We start from the raw sequence: 19859 nt of genomic DNA, 5'->3' as shown, positions 1-19859 counted from the left end.
ATGTGAATGACGACACTCGCTCTGGACGCCCCAGCACATCAGCAACCGATGGAAATGTTGAGAAAGGGAAGAAAATTGATATGAAGAATCATCGAATCACAATTAGAGAAGTTGTTGAGGATGTCGCATATTGGTTGGCTCATGCCATGAAATCTTTTCGGAAATTTTGAGAATGGAGCGAAGTGTGGCAGCGAAGTTCGTGCCATGAGCATCACTTAGGAGTTGTTGAATGACGTCAACGATGATCCAGATTTGCTTAAAAGGGTCATAACTGGTGACGAACCAGGGGTTTATCGTTATGACATCGAAACCAAAGCCCAATCGTCCCAAACGGAACAGTCAGGAGAGCCAAGAGTCGATAACAGAAAATCGTCGAACACACAAAACACTTGTCTTATTTATGCCTCTCACAAACAAACTAAACATTCTATATTACTAAAACCGTGAATATATCTTCGAGATGAGTGCACAAATATAAAAGAATAATATTAGTAAGTCGAATGTATGTAGTCTGCGTAATTTTACACCTTCACTTAATTTTTTGAACAGACCTCGTATGAATGCAGGCAAGATGGTGCGAGGTTTGCAATGGAGAAAATTAGTCGCCATTCAGCAGTGATATACAAAATGCGGTGTAATTATTGAATTCTAATAATTGAAAATTTTTGCCATATTTTGATGGTTGGCAATTCTCGTGATTTATTTTCCTACATAAAAAAGCGGGTCCTAGACCCAAAAACATATACATAGGCACCTTTGTAAAAAGGAAGATGGAGCGCCACTCTGAAGTAATGCGAAAGGGGTTTCGGAGTGGGCGACTGTTCCAGACGAGGGGTAGTTTTTAGTACACGGACATTCCATTGCTCCGACGGTAGGTTTGATGAAGCATTAGGGACTTAAATCCCCAAAAATAAAAAGTTCTCTCTGTTCAAAAACTAAAAATTAATAATAATGCATACTATAATAAAACAGTGTCGTTGTTACATAATCATTTAACTCCCAAGTTCTTACAAACTTGTTAAAGCCATGAGATAAGTGTTTAATCTTTTAATAAAGTCTGTGTCAGAAAAAAGAACCGAACCATGAAGTATAAAATATATATATTTAAAAATTTTTTACATGAAAGTATCTATAAAACTACGGGTCGCAATTACTCAATAAGCCGTGTAGTCTTTATCGCTGTTGAGTATAGCCTGGCATCTTATTCATGCTTTGAACTAGCTTTTCTGCGTAGCTCGTCGACAAACAGGACTATACTTTGCGAACTTGACGTACGAGTTGCTTTAAATCATGGACTGGCCTTCCGGCAAGATGCGTTTTCATAGTTCCCCACACATTTACAATGGGGTTGGCGTCAAGCGACTGGGAAGGCCATTCCAATACTGTTACGCCATTTTCTTGTTTTGTTGTTTCTCAATGTGTTTTTCTGAGAGCAGAGGTTTTGATGATGTGGGACGGTATGATATGTTCGCCTCCTTCATTCGACGTTCGATGGTGTTAATACTCACATCTATTCCCTTTTTAGCAAGAACTGATTGTGCTTGGCATATCCACAAAGAAGGGACCCGCTGAAAAAGTTAGACCATAGCCTTATCCTGCTTTTTTGTCGTCACTCGCTTAAAGTCGCGCTCGGAAAAGTCATCAACATTTTTGTACATCTTGTACTGCTGATTCCACATCACAACAAACTATTTTGATTTTCACTTTTGCAGCCGCGGCGTAAGATAATTTCGGCCCTTTCGAATGCGTCCCAAACGCTTCGCGTACTTCTCACTCAGTTTTGTTTGGTTGCGTTTACGGGAAATTTTCGAACGACACTAACCTGAGTTAGCAGTGGCGTCGTAGCCCTTCAGTGGGACTATTAACAGCAAAAAGCAGAATGAAATATATCTTGAAGTTACAAGAAAAAACCGGTTCTTTTCTTCTGACACAGACTGTATATGTAGGTGTAATGTTGTTGTTGTTATATGTATTGGGACAACGTTCCTGATAAACTATTTTTGTGGGAAAAAATTGAACTCATGTACTCTTATCTTTGGTTTCAGCAAGATGGCCATACCACATAGCTGAAACCACAATCGATCTTTTGCGTACTAAGTTCGGTAATCGCAGTGAAGGACCTATGCTTTGCGCGCAATCCGTTAATGCTTCAGACCCTTAAGATCAATAATGAGTAAGTAATTTGGACGATCATTGTGCAACGTTTTAAGTCGTCAAACCTTCGCTTTATTGTGGTTTTTGATGGAGCAGAGTCCACTATTCAAGCCATTGCCTCGCTTGAAGAGTATTATTTCCCACCAAGAGGCAGTGTAAAATTAAAACACGAAATTCTTTTTGATCCATTATTTTGAAAATAATAAAAGTAGCATCACTCTTAGTACAATAACTCACGAGCTAATGAATAGAATATCATGCAATTTTAACAGCTGTTAGTACTAACTGAAAAAAGATGAAAGGAATAAAACTACTGATATCTATGTGTTAGACCCGAGGCTTTTTAGCCCAGGTGTTATATGCCCAAATTGTGTCAAAATATGGGATAAAATATACTTTATAAAGAAATTTTTTTGGGAAATTTTTGCTAGGTATTTTTAATTGGTTGTTGGTGCGTATTTGAATATAACTCGAAATGTTATTGGAAATCCGACTATGGAACTTTCAGGTAATATTGATTATGGTGTCAGTCATTTATAATAAAAAAGTGTCTGAATGTTTTCTAAAAAAGATAGAATTAAAATAATTACCTCTCGTAAAATTAAAAAAATTACCTCTGCTTCATTTCGGTCAAACCTTCGTTTCACGAAACGTGCTGTTTGCGTAAATTCATTTAGATAGATATGTGCTTGAAATATTTCCCAACGATAGTCAAACCTAAAGCGTTTCAGTTCTTGCCGCGGATGTGTTATACTGATTGCAGTCAACATTTCCAGCGTGAATAAGCTCAAACGGCAACTTGCACTTGAACCATCTCATATACGTAAGCTTAATAAATCCCTTAATAAATATATATTTAATGTACCTGAAAATTCACTTTTGATTGTATATTTTAATTGGGTAATTCACATTCGGAGTGATTCCATGTACATGTTTTTAATTTCATTTTCAATTCACTTACACACATTCGCATTTTTGTTCGAAGGTTACCTTGTAGGGAAATATAAATTACAATACAAAATTGCTAATATTTTTTGTTACCATTAGGAAAGCTATTAAAGTTAAAGTAAAGGTTTTTTCCGGGATTTCTCAATAGAACACACAATTTTCATGTGTGTTTCAATATCTGTTTAGACGGCGACCGACGTAGCCGAATGGGTTAGTGAGTGTCTAACTAGCATTGGGCACATTATCCACTACCCTGGCGCGAAACAAAAATTGATGTAAAAAGTGTTTTTCTAATAGCGGTAGCTCCTCGGTAGACAATGGTAAGCCTCCGAGTGTATTTCTATGATGAAAAAAGTTTCTCATTAATAATCATTTGCCATTAAAATCCGATTTAAAATTGTGCTCCATCCATTTCATTGGAAAAATACCCAAAAATAGTGTACGAGCCATATAAAGGGTGATCAGATTGGTGGTAATTTTTTCTATAGGAGTTTTCGACAGATCACGTTTGACTTTTTTCAATATTCATTGGCTTTTCATCATGGAAAGACCTCCACCTCAACAACGTGTACAAATTGTACAATTGTATTGTGAAAATCGACGCTCTGTGAAAAGTTTATATCGCACACTCAGGCCAACCAGCGATGAAGCCCATTTTTGGCTTAATAGTCAATAGACAAAAGAACAACCCGAAGGCATTCAAGAACGGAGTGTATATCCATTGAAAACAACCGTTTGGTGTGACCTATGGGCTAAAGGAATTATCGGTCCATATATCTTCAAAGGCGAGTGTGGGGCCAATGTAACAGTGAATCGCGAACGCTATCCTGAAATGATAAACGACTATTTGCCCAGAATTGAAGTCCGTGATCTCCACAACATTTGGTTCCAATGAGACTGCGCTACCTGCTCTCAGCCCGTGAAACAATGGATTTGCTGCCTCGTCGTTTCGGTGAGGAATTTATCTCTTGTCTTAGGCCAGTGGATTGGCCGCCAAGATCGTGTGAAAAGTCTAAAGGAGGACTTTTATTTGTGCGGACTTCGATTGAGGCCAAACATAATTGGAAGCCAATATTACTAAAATTATTGACGAGATACCGACCGAAGCCCTCCAGCGAGTCATTCAAAATTTGTGTTTACGAATAGCCGAATTACGGCGGAATTGCGGCTCACATTTGAAATAAAAAATAAATGTTATGAATGGTACTATACAGAAATAATAAAGATTGACCAGTCAATTGGAATTTTCGTTATTTTCTTTGAATTTGAAATCCGATGCGTCTAAGCTATATACATATACATAATTTAATTAAAATTAAAGAGGCCATAAATTTAGTTCGCAAAATTACTGTTTCAATGTAAAAAACCCTTACAAACTTAGAGAATTCGCTCCTTTGCATTGTTTTGAAGATTTTCAACTTACTTTGCTTGTATTGGCCCCGAGTTCTATGGCGTGTACGGAAATACTTTTAATTGAAAAATTCTGCAAATTTCAAAAACAGTTAAAAGAAACAGCAATTGTGAGATGCCCTGAAATGGATCTGGAACTGACTTTGTTAAGAAAATATTTAGTTACTAAAATATGTAAATAATTTAAAAATTATAAATGATCGATTTGTTAAAAATTTCGTGTAAACGTAAGGTAATGTTTGTGCGTTAGAAGAACACATTTCAAGTAGTGCGAGGAAGATGGAAGATTTTTGCAGCACGATGTTTGGAGAGACGTACTAATAGTTCCAAATTTGAAACTCAAAACAAAAGTAAAAAATATTTCAAAAAGTACTAGGTTGGGGAAAAGAAATCCATTATTTTTGCGTCCAATTTTTGCGCAAATGGCTTAAAACTGTTTTATGGTCGATTCTTAGCTCCTGGGCGATGCTACGATTACTAACATCCCGTCAACTTCGATTATTTCTGTGGTTGTACAGATATTTTCAACATGTTCTTTACCATCAAAAATGCTTGCATGAAATCGACGAAACCAAAATTGCACCAAACTAGTTGTGACAGTATTCAGAATTTCAGCGGCTTGGCTTGCATTTTCGCCTTCATCAAAGAAAAACTGTAAAATGTACCGAATTTTCTGTTTGTTGACTTTCATCGTTACAGTGTGTTAACACTCACAACTGAAGCAAACACACATTTTTTTAGTGCGAAATGCCTCCTTGACAACGAACATAAACTTTAATTTGCTTGTTCACTACTTTACGAAATATCGATCACTACAGCCATCTACCGAGTAAATATACTATATTATATTATTAGCTACCTTTTGGAAGTACACAAGTTCGAAACGCTGGACACAAAACACAAAATGATAGAAAAGTTTTTTGTAATTGCCCCTCGGTAGGCGATGGCGGATCTTCAAGGGTCTTTCTGCTTTGCTCTTAAAAAGCTCCGGAGGCGGCACAATACTGGGGGGCCTATAGGCCGAGTTTATTCTCATGACCAGAACTATTCGAAGCAAATTTGCTGAATAAATATGATATGAATAAAAAGTGAATTCAATGGTGCCACTCTATCATTTTCAAATACAGTAGTAATATATATTTATTTTTCACTTTGTTTATAATAAAGGGTGGTTAAATTTCAAGGGCCGATGTTGAATGTAAACCACACCTAAACGTTAAGTTTATTTTTAGTTCATTTGACATTTTTCAATTTCAGACTAATCCAATTTGAATCCTGGAAAGATACACAATTGAGCAACGCCTTAAAGTTATTCAGGCTTATTATGAAAACGGGCGTTCAAATAGAAATGCGTATCGTGATTTTTCGGTCAATTTAATCGTCCAAATGTGCGTACAATCGGAAAGTTTGAGCAAATGTGTGTGGATGTGAAAACACCAGTGCATGCTCGTACAGCTCGTACTGCAGAAAATATTGCTGCTGTTCGCGATAGTGTCGTTGGAGAGCCGTCCACATCAACTGGTCATCGTGCCCAACAATTGCTCCTCTCACGCTCGTCGTTGATGAACATTATGCATAAAGACTTGCATTTACACGCTTAAAAGGTGCAATTGACTCAAGAACTAAAGCCTCTTGACCATTTCAAGCGTCGTCAATGGTCAGAATGGTGGCAGGAAATGGCAACAGTGAAGGACCAATTTTCGAAGAAAATCATCTTCTGTGATGAGGCACATTTTCACCTCAGTGGATTCGTCAATAAGCAGCATTGCCGCATTTGGGCGAATGATAATCCAAGAGTGACTGCCGAGAAACCAATGCACCCACAAAGAGTGGGCGTATTTTTTTCAAAATGAGGCCGGTCAGGCAGTTACTGTGAATAGTGTTCGCTATCGTGAGATGATAACGACCAATATTATCATAATAAAGAGAAATGACAAAAATTTTCTAAAAAAATTGTATTTTATTCAAAATCAACATCGGCCCTTAAAACTTAACCACCTTAAGTAATATATATTTATTTTTGAGAAATTCAAACACTTTTTATAATTAATTTTGCTTATAATATAAACATACAAATATTCATAAGACATGCCAATTTGCCGTCTGTAATTTTCACTATATACATAAATATTAATAAAAAAATAAATTGGTTAAACTCTGTTAAATAAATATTTCTAAACTTAGCGAGTGCAGTACACCTCCAAATAAAATGCTTCACATTTTCATCTTCATTTAGATTACAGAAGCTGCACATTTTTGACACGTTTCACTCTGCATTCCTTGTTTTATGTACATAGGTTCGTTTGGTCTAAGTATTTGTATATGGGTGATGCATTTACTGCCTTTTCGCTGAGATTTTTGATGTGTTCGGCTCTTAATTCTGACAGTAACTGGCTGTGTCCCTGCGTCTGTTGATGCATTCTTCGAAAGTTAGTGCGACAATTTATGTGGGGGTCTGCTTTCTTTATATTCATATAAGGTTTTAAAAATATATTTAATGTGAAGACCCAATATATCAAAATGGCTTTCTTCAGCTGTGGCTCCCTGCAAAATTGCACAGTTTGGCGTCATGTCTGATATCCTCAGGATCCGTTTTATGAAGTACCTTTGCAGTTTGTCGATCTCATACGATAATGTATAACCCCATACTTGGGAGGCATAAGATTGTACGGATCTTTAGACAACTTCAAAAAGTTTCCATTTATTTTTTAGCGCTACGGACGATTTAGCAAGAAAGTCTTTGCAAGTGCAATCAATGCTTGTCCTGGTTGCATTGTTTCTGGCTTCCAAATGTTTTCCGAACGTCATTTTTGGTGTAAGCATGCCACCCAAATAGCTATATTCCGCATTAACCCTTTCATCTTCACTTTTGTACCACCACTTTCCTAACTGTGATATCCGGTCGCCTTTTCGAAAGATCATAATTTCCGGTTTACTTGGATTAACTTCCATATTCCATTTGGTGGAATATTTTACTAATCTATATATCACTGCGGCCGCCGTAGCCGAATGGGTCGGTGCGTGATTACCATTCGGAATTCACACAGAGATCGTTGGTTCGAATCTCGGTGAAAGCAAAATTAATAAAAACATTTTTCTAATAGCGGTCGCCCCTCGGCAGGCAATGGCAAACCTCCGTGTGTATGCCATGAAAAAGCTCCTCATAAAAATATTTGCCGTTCGGAGTCGGCTTGAAACTGTAGGTCCCTCCATTTGTGGAACAACATCAAGACGCACACCACAAATAGGAGGAGGAGCTCGGCCAAACACCTAACAGAAGTGTACGCACCAATTATTTTTTTTTTTTATATATCATAGCTTGGATTATTTGCTAACATCACAATATCGTCCGTGTACAGCAGTGGCCTTAAATTAATGCTTTTAACCATTAGACCATTTCCCAAATAATCATGTAGGTCATTCCGATACAACGGAAATAAGAGTGGTGATAACAAACCTCCCTGCTTCACTTCTGTGTCATTATTATTTTCTTTGAACTTTGCGTATACAATGACCACCAATATATAAATACTATCCACAATTGAAAAGAGTTTTCTGGAACATGCTTGAAACTCCGTTAAAATGTTATTTAAAATTTTTTTTCCTTGTTCACTCCTCTTGGGATGATAGGGCCTCGAGAAGATTTGTCTTGCGTTGGTTTGATTTCTGACAGGGTAAGTTCCCGCTACCAGTCCTAAATAGTGGGAATGCCGACCTGTCGTTGCTTAGGAACAACGCCTTCTTACTGCTTGGAGCGCCATCTGTGTGGCACATTTTTTTGACAGAAGGATCGGGTAGATGGTTGAGGACTTCGCTAACTTTCGTGCTATTACCGCGGTTGCCGGCTTCCTCTTGTTGGCAATGTATGCAATGTGTAACTGTGTGCTTTTCTTTGTTTTTGCTTGTTTTTAGCAGCCACAGCTGACTATTGTGCGGTAGTAAGAATGTAAAGGATACGTTTTTGGGATAGAGGAATGAGATTTGTTGTTTTTTTTTGTTTTTAGAAAGAGAGAAAATAGGTAAAGTTGGAAAAGTGCGAGGACCATGCTTTACGTGGGACTCGAACCCACAAGGCTAGTGCTCTTACGCTAGACTACCGAGACGCTTCTTCAAATATATGTGAAATATTTTCAAATACAGCCGTCCAAACTCAGTAATGACATTTCTATGATAATCGTTAACGAGGCGCTCACTGTTAGAGGGGAGTACTAAGTTCTCGTAAGTGCATCAGTCAGATCTATGGTACATTTCTAAATACCGTTTCTTCGAACAACGGCACGTGAAACTAAGGGTGACAAATTCCGAAGAATGCTCTAATCAGTTGTTAGAATTAGAATAGATGCTCCGGAATAGTCTGCTAGTCATCGAGAACAGTACCACAAATTTATTTACTTTTCATAAATAAAATTAATGCAGGCATTTTTCAGACAAATATCGGGTAGAAGTGCGGCTGAAATCGAAATTTTCAATTCACCTGCTCGGTGTATAGTGCCCATATGCGCAAATCTAATGCATTTCTCTACAGGGCACTTTCTGTTGCTCCAAAAATTTCCACACTACCATCAAGCATAAAACTTTATTGCAATTTCTCTCGCTCATGTATTTATCAGTTGTGGTGGTTAATACAATTACTTTGCTTACTCGCAAAAATATCGCCTTGGGAGTCGTTAATGAAATTTCCCTCGATCTTTCGCTTTGATTTTTCACGTATTACAGGTTGATTTTTACCGCCATTTACATTGCCATTTCCTTCGAGTAACATATCCGTGCTTAAAGTGGTTTATATTAAATGGCTTTTAATGTGAACTCGCAAAAACACACGCACTCACACACACACACTGGTAGATGTTGCTGTCGTCTGCAGCAGAAGGCATATCTGTGGAAAAGTTTGGTTGACTACGAACTAAAATTTTCTCCCTGTTTTTTTAACCATTTTTTTTTTGGTAATGTCCTCGGTCATTACCTGTTGGTGTAGATCGCCTGTACTCATTTTCTTTGATGTCATTAAAAACTTATTAAAAAAGTTTGCACATTGTTCGCCGCCAGGTCAACCGTTGTAACTTTAACTTTGTTGACGTTGTTCCCGTAATTTATTTTTGGTCGGTAATGACATATTTTTCAAAGCATGAAAAAGTGAAGTATAAACTTTGAGAATGTTGGGACAGGCGAGAAAAATGAAATGAAAATAAATTTAATACTATTTTTATACTTGGAAACTAGTGGAGGCTGGATAAATCTTATGAACTTTAAAGGAATTTCAATTACTTACAAACACTTTGCTGGTGCTTGGTGTTGTAAATCTCATTTCGGTGTTTAGTATGTAGAAAGTAGTGTGTGACGTAAAAAATATATGCATAGAATAGGTGCTTCCACCCTCTGTTGGGTGTTTAGCTGAGCTCCTCATTCTATGCGTCTTGATGTTGTCCCCTGAGCAGCATATGATTTTGTGAGGAGTTTTTTCATTGCTGCAACATCAAGACGCACACCACAAATAGGAGGAGGAGCTCGGCCAAACACCCAAAAAGGGTGCACGCGCCAATTATATATATATATGTATATATATATATATATATATATAATATATATATATATATTTCATTGCTGAAATACACTCGGCGGTTTATTATTATCTGCCGAGGAGCGATCGATATTAAAAACCCATTCTATAACTTTTTGGTGTGTCGTGCACTGCGTGAATTTCGAACCCAGGCTGTACCGAACCCAGTTACGGTGACCCATGTGAAAAAATAGTCTACAATTATTTGGACATGGAAGTACTTATTTTTATTTAATTTAAGTTCATTCAAACCACACCAACGTTACATAGTCCCCTTTTGGAAAGAGAGAGAGAGAGAGAGAGAGAGTCGGCGAGATAAAATACTGTAGAGTACATCTTCAAATCACCAGCATGAAATACAATGAAATGGAATCGTAGATCACGAGGGAGTCTCCAGGCACTCAAGTAAAATTGCCCATTGTGCTGAAAACTGATAAAATACAAGATTGCGCCTTCCCAATTTGCCTTGACATCATCGCTGCGTATAAACTAACAAAAAGAAAATGAAAAGGTAGCGAAAGCAATTGAAAACACAAGGAATTATAGACATTTAAAGGCACGAGAGAGATTTTATGTGCTATAGTGGACGAGTTTGAGTCAAAATATTTCCTTTTGATTGTTTCTGAGCCGGATAGGCAAAATGAGATAAATCAGTCGATTCCACGCTTTTCAAAAAAATTTACAGTCTATCAGTCGACATCGTAGCAAATTTTGCCGTCACCCTTATAAAATAAAAATGCTTCACTTGGTAAGGCCTTTTCTTAATTGATGAGCCAATAAGTCAGACTTTGTAGAAGCTACTCTAGGTCCCAATTGAAAAACTCTTTACCATTAGCCTGTGCGAGGTAATTCGAGCAGACCGCTAATCGGTTACAAAAAAAAAACACCTAGACATTATCAACCACTGCAAGAAAAATTATTACTAATAGGACTATGAATAAGTTCGTGCGGTTTTTTTCGAAATTTGAAACTTTATTGACGTAAAATGGTTACAAATTTAATATTCAAAATATTGTCCATCGCTTACTACTACTTTTTCCCATCTTTCTGGCAATTCACGGATTCCCTTTGTGAAAAATTCGGTCGGTTTTGCCGCAATCCACGAATCGATCCATTTTTTGACTTCATCGTAATTACGGAAGTGCTGGTCAGCCAGGCCATGTTGCATCGATCGGAAGAGATAGTAATCGGATGGCGCAAGGTCTGGACTATACGGCGGGAGGGGTAGGACATCCCATTTGAGCGTTTCTAAGTATGTTTTGACCACTTGTGCAACATGTGGCCGAGCATTGTCATGTTGCAAAATAACTTTGTCGTGTCTATCGGCGTATTGCGGCCGTTTTTCTCGCAGTGCTCGGCTCAAACGCATCAATTGTCGTCGGTAGACATCCCCCGTAATCGTTTCATTCGGTTTCAGTAGCTCATAATACACAACACCCAGCTGGTCCCACCAGATACACAGCATAACCTTCAGGCCATGAATATTCTGCGCCGACGTCGATGTTGAAGCATGGCCAGGGTATCCATACGTTGCCCGACGTTTTGGATTGTCGTAATGGACCCACTTTTCATCGCCAGTCACAATTCGATGCAAAAAACCCTTTCTTTTGTGCCGTTGAAGCAGTTGTTCGCATGCCATAAAACGGCGTTCAACGTCTCTTGGCTTCAATTCATATGGCACCCAATGGCCTACCTTTCGGATCATTCCCATGGCTTTTAAACGTTTGGAAATGGTTGATTGATCAACTCCCAAAGTTTTTGCAACCTCTTCTTGCGTTTGAGCCGGATCTTGATCGAGCAATTCCTCCAATTCGGTATCCATGAACTTTGGCGGCGCACCCTCGCGTTCTTCGTCTTCCAAGCCAAAATCACCACTTTTAAAGCGTGCAAACCACTTCTGGCACGTTCGCTCAGATAGAGCATGCTCACCATAAACTTCCACCAAGATACGATGACTTTCGGCTGCTTTTTTCTTCATATTAAAATAATGAAGAAGAATTCCCCGCAAAAACACATTATTTGGCACGAAATTCGACATTTTCAAGTGTGGTAAAAATATTGTTGTTTACGCTTCAAATAAAAAACTTATACTGACGTTTGTGCCTTACGACAGTAGCTCTCCAATGAATGTTTGGAAATGTGGATCGATGGAATAATAATCAAGTTACGCCATCTGTTGTAAAACCGCACCGAACTTATTCATAGTCCTATTAGCTTTTCAACAGCACTTCCTTTTAGTAATTGTTTCCTTTTCTGTTCAAACTTTATTCGAATCTCGTTTGGATGCCAACTTTCCACACACATCAATTACTCCTAAAGATTTTAATTAAAACTAATACAGATTTATGTGGCATTTATGTGGTGGCCAAACTTTATTTCTCCCTTTCAACAAAACGAAATAAATCAAAGTCAAAAGGCTAAAATATAACAAAAGTAAAGAGAGAACAATAAAAGGGTTATGACATCAGTTGGAATGGGATGTTCGTAATTTGCTACCTGCTACCAAGGCGGCCGAAACAAAAGTAACAGAAAAAGGTAGAAGAAATCAAATAATACAATAAAATGAATTGGAGTACATAAGTGCCACGGGATGCTCACATCACAGAGCGCAAACTACAAAAGGACAGGGTAAAGGATAGCCATAAGAGTTTCCCTTTGTCAGCAAAGCCGGGCAAAAGGCATTAGCAAAGGATTGAGCTTTTGTGTCTTAATACACTCAAGCCAGTATGAACAAATTTTTAGGAAAATATGAGCTTATGTTGTGCAAGGCACGACTTGATGTTGATAATCAGCAGTCGCAATAAATCAAAAGCAAAAGCTAATTAACTTGAATCAAATGCAAAGCTTATTATCCGCCTGTACGTATGTAAGTATATACGGAATCTCGTGCGCATGCACGTTAATGCATAACGGAACGCCAACTGCGAAATTATGTTATACCAAGCTGCCGGCGTTCATGTTAGTCGCCATGGAATGTACTTGTGCGCTTGTGTTAGTTAGTAAAAAGCCTAAGGGAATTTAATTAGTAACATATGACACTCATACGCCATGGAGCGCCTCAATGGTTGCGGGATGTCATAACTATGCCAAAACGCACAAGCTGTGAATCAAATGTGATTGTTGACATATAAATAGCAGTAGAAAAATTGCATATACATAGATGCATATGTGGGTATAATGTACTTGTGAGCATTAGGGTGATATTATAATATAGAAAAAGCGGAATCCGCCTTACTGATTAAAAAATTTTAATTTTTTTGCTCTTTTAACTTTTTTTTCAAAAACGAAGTTAATGGTTTAATCAACTGTGCTTATGCAATTAAGTTACGCTATTGCACAAAAATAAAGCTGATAAAACGCTCATTTTATTAAAAAAAAATGGATTTTTTCAAGGAGCAAAATAATGTACTCCACCACAGATTATGCGCGTATATAGTTAAGTCGCCTTAAAAAAATGTATGTTACAACAACATTATTTATATTTTGATTAATTCTATAATTTGTAGCGCTAATAAATATTAAATTTAAGTTTTAAGGGCCGGTGTTGATTTTGAATAAAATACAATTTTTTTAGGAAATTATTGTCCTTATGATATTATTGGTACGGCTCAATTACGTATGAAACAAAATATCGGCCAAATGCTCGCCGCGGCCTCGGCGGCACACCTCCATCCGACGGTCCAAATTTTCGATGACGCTGAGGCATAATTGAGGTTCTATGCCGTTAATGTGTCGAATTATCTCATCCTTTAACTCTTGAATTGTTGCTGGCTTATCGACGTACACCTTTTCTTTCAAATAACCTCATAGAAAGAAGTCCAACAGTGTCGTTGACGTTTAGGAGTGGTACACATTCAACATCGGCCCTTCAAATTTAACCACCCAATATTTTGTCTACAACCCCTTATGCCGTATAACTTCCGCACATCGTCAAGTGATTGCATTCTGGGAATTTATTTAGTATATCTATTTATTTATTTGTTATATTTGCTTGTTCATCTATTTATTATTTAAACCATAGGTTATTTTTTCAATGTTCCAGAAACTTTGCCTCGTATGTACATAAAAGAAAAATTACATAATCTCGTTTTTTTGGAGATATCAAATTAAATTTCGCTAGATCAACAAATTTGATCATTGAGCAACGCATTTAGGTTCATTTGTCTGTGATGGCATGACACTGAAATAATTCAATAAATGATTGAGATTGCAAGATTTGTGGACCGAGTTTCTATTTTACGTTAATTTTAAGATATTTGTTCAAAGATTCTAATTCTGTTGGAAAAGTACTTCTGTAAGTATAATAAAAAGAGAATAATGCTCTAATATAAATTTTTTTTTTCATGATCCACAGCGTTGCATTTTCAAAAATTTTTTTTCATGCTATATTAGAGCTGTGTTAAGTAGGCTAGCTAAAAGGTGGACTTAAGGGGTTATATACCTTGTGGTCCGGTGAAATTAGCGAAAGTTGGGTTTTTTTTAAAGATATGTAGCAATAATTTTATTGTATAAAAGTTTTTATTATTGGATATTACAATGTTTAAAGGCTTTGTTTGTGTAAAAATACTTAAAAATGGCGGAGTTGTGGCGTTTTCCCCCAAGACCCTTTTTTTGGAAGAGGCTTGCGGTGGACGCGATTCAAGTCCACCAAGTCAACTGAAATCAAAAAATCGAAAAGATTTCATTAGTATAGGGTTATATCTTCTTAGTGAACGATCAATATATTAAATATTTTGATTTTTGTGAAAATAGGAACATGTTTTTAAAAAACTCCACTTCTACAGTCCTAAAATTGGCATTAAAAAATTCATATCTGCAAAATAAAAATTTATACATAAAAAGTTGATCGTTCACTAAGAGGCGACATCAATTACGAACAATTTAAAAAAAAATTATAAAAATCGGTTGAATACTTTTTTTGCAATCGCGTCCACCGCAAAAGCATTTTTGGAAAAACACGTTTTTGAGATAATCGCGTTTAAAGTTTCAAGCGCCGCATGAGGCCGTACGCTCAGGACGTGACGACGCACAATTTAAAACGCTGTAACTTTCGATCTATTGCTCAGATCTCTATGAAATTTTTGGAAAATGTTGTCAAGGGATTGTACTTTACGATAAAGAAATAAAATTTATTTTGATTTTTTTGAAAAACACAAGGTATATAACCCCTTAAGCTTCCAGCCAAACGCTGTGAATATCGGGAGTACGTGTTGAATGTTCTTTTTCAAGATTTTGTGAAGATTTTAGAGTGCACAATAAAATCGAATTCAATGTTTTAGTAAAGAAGTTATAAAAGTCTGATCTGATAAGAAGGAAGCTTTTGAAAACTTGCCTAAGTGGATGAGATGCTGAAAAGAAAATTTGAACCATCCAAAACCGTAACTGATATAAAAAAAAATACTGAAAGTATCAATACTTTAGGGCTATGAAAAATATACCTGTTTATAAGGTTGATATGGCTATTGCACATAGTGTCACCTCCTTAAAAGAACTAGGACGATTTTCCCAGAAACTCTGCATATTGTATCTAGACGATTTCTACGATTAATTTCTTATAGCAAATAACAATCATTGTTTAGCCCCTTAAATAAGAAGACGTAGTTAAGGATGTAGGAGCGCCTTACACCAACCGTTTGTTATGCGCCAAAGCTCGTTTAGCCATTTTAGTATAAAAATTTATATGGACTATTATGGAAGTATCTGATAGGTAAAAAAATTTAAATATTTATGTATACATTTTTAAGTTAAGTGGAAAACGATGTACAACTATATTATGCCATGCTGGTTAGGCTACTGAAGAATCTAAAAAGCCTTTTGTTTTGCTTCAAATGTGCCTAATGCCTTAAAAATTACTTACTGAGAGGATTACGGTGAGAAAATGTATAAATCTTATATTTTAAGTTTTGGGCAGTCTTTCCCGGTCTAATTTGTACCGTAACGAGTACTTTCAACGTGTTTTACTTGAAAAACCATTTTTCAAGTCAGCCACACTCATAACTCGAACAAGAAGAAGCTAGAAGAAGAAAAAGAAGATATAAAGAGACTTGAACCATATATTCATAACTATATTTTTAATGATATTGTGGATAGATTTTTTTATAATTTTGAATATATATTACAAAGTTTTCGGGTGACTTCAGTTCGGTTTTAGTTTTGAACTTTCTGTGCTAAAACGTGCTGTTTTTGCAAAAATTGTGACATAAAGTAAATGCTGCCCAGCTATTCTTCCTCGTATGCTTAAAACTACAGGAGCTGTACGTGCGGCCGCGCACGTTTAGAAAAAAGCACTGTCGGAGAAAGGTGTTTATTTCATATTACTTTGAAAAACAAAGTTCGTGTAGCGGAGTACACATAACAGAAGTGAAACTTTCAAGGCAGACAAAGAAAGAGGGAGAGACCCGAGAGGGAATGAGAGAAAGAGAGAAAGAGAAAGAATATATATCTAAATAAATTCACCACATTTGCAGAGAATACAAATAGACAAAATTTACAAAAAGCGGAGAAGGGTCGATTGGTGTAGGTAAACGCCGGACACAAACCGTGGCAACAACGCGCACTACTCCGAGCGTTTATCAGCCGCAAAATTACCGCAAGGTAATACCAATAAATCCCCCGCCGGTGGATAGCACTTTATAGTACGCACAAGCACTCGCCAGGAAACGGAAATAAGCGCCAAAAAGTAGGCACCAAAAAAAAAAAAACGCCGTTAAAATTGGGACCAAAAACGCCCCAAACAGTAGGCTCCAAGGAAATAAAGCGTTTTTCAATAGGTGCGCTTCAACTTTTTTCCGATAGGGAGGGCGAACGACGCAATATTTTTTATTTTTCGCTTGTCATTTGTAAACTTCATTAGTATACATTTCATCATGGAACGCTACACACTTGAGCAACGATTGCAAATCGTACAAATTTTTTATGAAAATAATCGTTCTGTTGCTGCTACTTTAAGAGCATTACGGCCATTTTACGGTCCATTTAACAAGCCGTCCCGTTTTGGGGTTATGTGAAGTGATTGGTCTACAGTAACAAGCCGGCGACGATTTGTGAGCTCAGAGCCAATATTGAACGCGAAATTGCTGGAATTTCGGCCGATTTATGCAAAAGAGTGGTCGAAAATTGGGTTCAATAATTGGACTTCGTAAAACGTGCACGCGGTGGTCATGTAAAAGAAATCGAATTTCATACTTAAATGTATATGTTCAAACTCGATAATAAAAAAAAATTAGTTAAAAAAGTCAAACCGTTTGTGTTTTATTCAAAAAAGTTCAAAAGTTGAAGCGCTCTTACTGAAAAACGCTTTATAACGCCAAGAAGTAGGCACCAAAAATATATTTCCTACAAGTTTGTATCAACAAACAAGCGCCAAAAAGTAGGCAGTGTTATTTCTCACTATAAATTAGCAACCGCAAGGGAAAACTCAGGAAAAATATCCTAAAGTGTATCTAAGATATATAATATGTATATAAGGAACAGCACTCTCTCTCCATTTCCTCTACGTTATATCTTTTTTCTCTCTCGCGGAACGAAAATGCCCAAAACGTTGCATGCTCGTCCATCGACGCCTAAGAAGTTTCACTTCAAAAAAAATTAACAAATATTATTGTAGTTATACCTACATCTTTTCAATTGCAATAAACTGCGTTTTTTACAATTTTGTTGTAATCTCCGCCTGACGTCTTAAAAAAATCAACGTCTTCAGAAAAATTGAAAGTTAGAATAAATACTCTAACACACTTGGAAGGCCATAAAAGAAATGGAAACAAAAGTGGGCAAGTAAACCAAAAGAAACTGGGAGCCATTTATTTCATCTAAGAATTTTTTTTCTGCATAATTGCCATCGATGTATTGATACTGGAAAGGAAACTTGCAAATAAAAAATACAATAAAAGGGACAACATAATTAATTTTGTGCTTATGATGATGTTGTGCTGATGTTGTCCAATACTTATAAATTACGCTATATTTGTGCCCAACCTCCATGTAGCAAATGATTGTCATTAGTGATTTTTTCATGGCAGAGATTCCTACTGTTGATTGCCACTCAATACCATACTTGCGATTTGAAGAATTCGAAAAATGCTTTCACATTTCAGCTTTGAATGAACGGAGATACGGCATGGAATAGATGAGGCAATAAACCTCTTAAGGTCATTTTTTTTGTGGATTGTAACATTAACTGTTGTCGGCATGTGTATGGCAATAACGCTTTATGTTGCTCATTAGTCATTTCGTTTTTCGGTTTCTGATAATTCTACTTGTTGTTGTTCCCATATTTGACATATACTTTTTTATGTACATCAATATACGAGCTGTTTGACACTTGGGCGCTTAGGAAGCTTCACATAAACTCGCTGAAGGAATAAAGAAAGAATGTAAATGAAATTCGGCCGCCATAGCCGAATGGGTTGGTGCGTAGATTCGAATCTCCGTGCATGAATATCATATAATAGAAAATGTTTTTTCGCAGCTCGGTAGGCAATGGTAAAGCTTCGAGGGTATTTCTGCCATGAAAAGGCTCCTCATAAAAACCATTCAGCTATTCAGGGTCAGCTTAAAATTTGTGGAACAACATCTTCCCGCAAACCACAAATATAAGGAGGCGCTCGACCAAACACTTAACAGAAGTGTAAGCGCCAACTATTTACTTATTTTATTCACTAGAATCAAATTCGATAATCAGGTTTGATATGCAGTATCTGTCTAGTGATTTAGGACCAGTAGGAAAATATTACAAATTCCAACTTCGAGTAGCAATAGAAAGGAAGGTACTGGAAGTAACTGGAAAAATGGTAGATTTTTATTTATTTCTTATGCCAGGAAAAAAATGGTTGATTTTTATTTGTTTCTTATGCCATTGAAAGAAAAAGGAAGTTATTTTATCAATTTTTCATTCTAATTTTTGTATGAAGTTTAAGGCTTGGATTAATATGATTTTTCTTAGACAATGAGCTATAATTTTATAAAAAGTATGAATTTTAGAGTAGATGAATAGTTAGAACTGGTGAAAGTGTGTATGTGCTATAGCTTGTCGCGGGCTGCAGGTTATGCTCAGGTGTGCACGCAAAAATAAAATTTTTTCGGACGGTGTTGAAGAAAGTTTGAATATTGATAAATAATGATTAAACATATGCAATTAATTATCCCGTTTTAAATTTGAGAACTTCATTTTTATTTAATATAAAATACATTCTGTCAAAAAAAAATCGGGAATTGTTCACTTAAAAACCGGGCGTTACGTATATGTGCAATTTTTTTTTTGCTGGAATGTTGGTACAACTGTCCTCTATAGTGTCGCAAAGTTTGAGCATAATCTGTCAATTAACTTGTTTTTGACATTGAATTATATCAGTAAAAAGCAGGTGTGCTCTGCGATTTTCACCATGGATAAAAATATCTAACAAAGAATTTGTCTTAAATTTTGTGTTTTGAGCAGGTTTTCGCGTGCCGAATCGTTAAAAATGTTGCAGAAAGCCTGTGGTGAGTGTGTTTTATCGAAAACACGTGTCTCCGAGTGAAATAAGGCTTTTGCAGAGGGCCGAGAAGCCGGTGAAGATTTGCCCCGATCTGATCGCCAATCAACGTCTGGAACGGATGAAAACGTCGGCAAAGTCAAGGAAATGGTGTTGGAAAACCCCTATTTAAGTTTAAGGGAGGTAGCTCGTGAGCTTAGCGTGTCTCTCGAATCAACATTTCGCAACATTTTACACCATCAATTGCGCATGAGACGCGTGGCTGTCCAGCTCGTTCCAAGAGAGTTGAATTTCATTAAAAAAATTCATCGGAAGAAGCT

This window comes from Anastrepha ludens, chromosome 2 (assembly GCF_028408465.1).
Source record: "Anastrepha ludens isolate Willacy chromosome 2, idAnaLude1.1, whole genome shotgun sequence".
Lineage (NCBI taxonomy): Eukaryota > Metazoa > Arthropoda > Insecta > Diptera > Tephritidae > Anastrepha > Anastrepha ludens.
Note: the sequence above shows the minus strand (reverse complement) of the source record.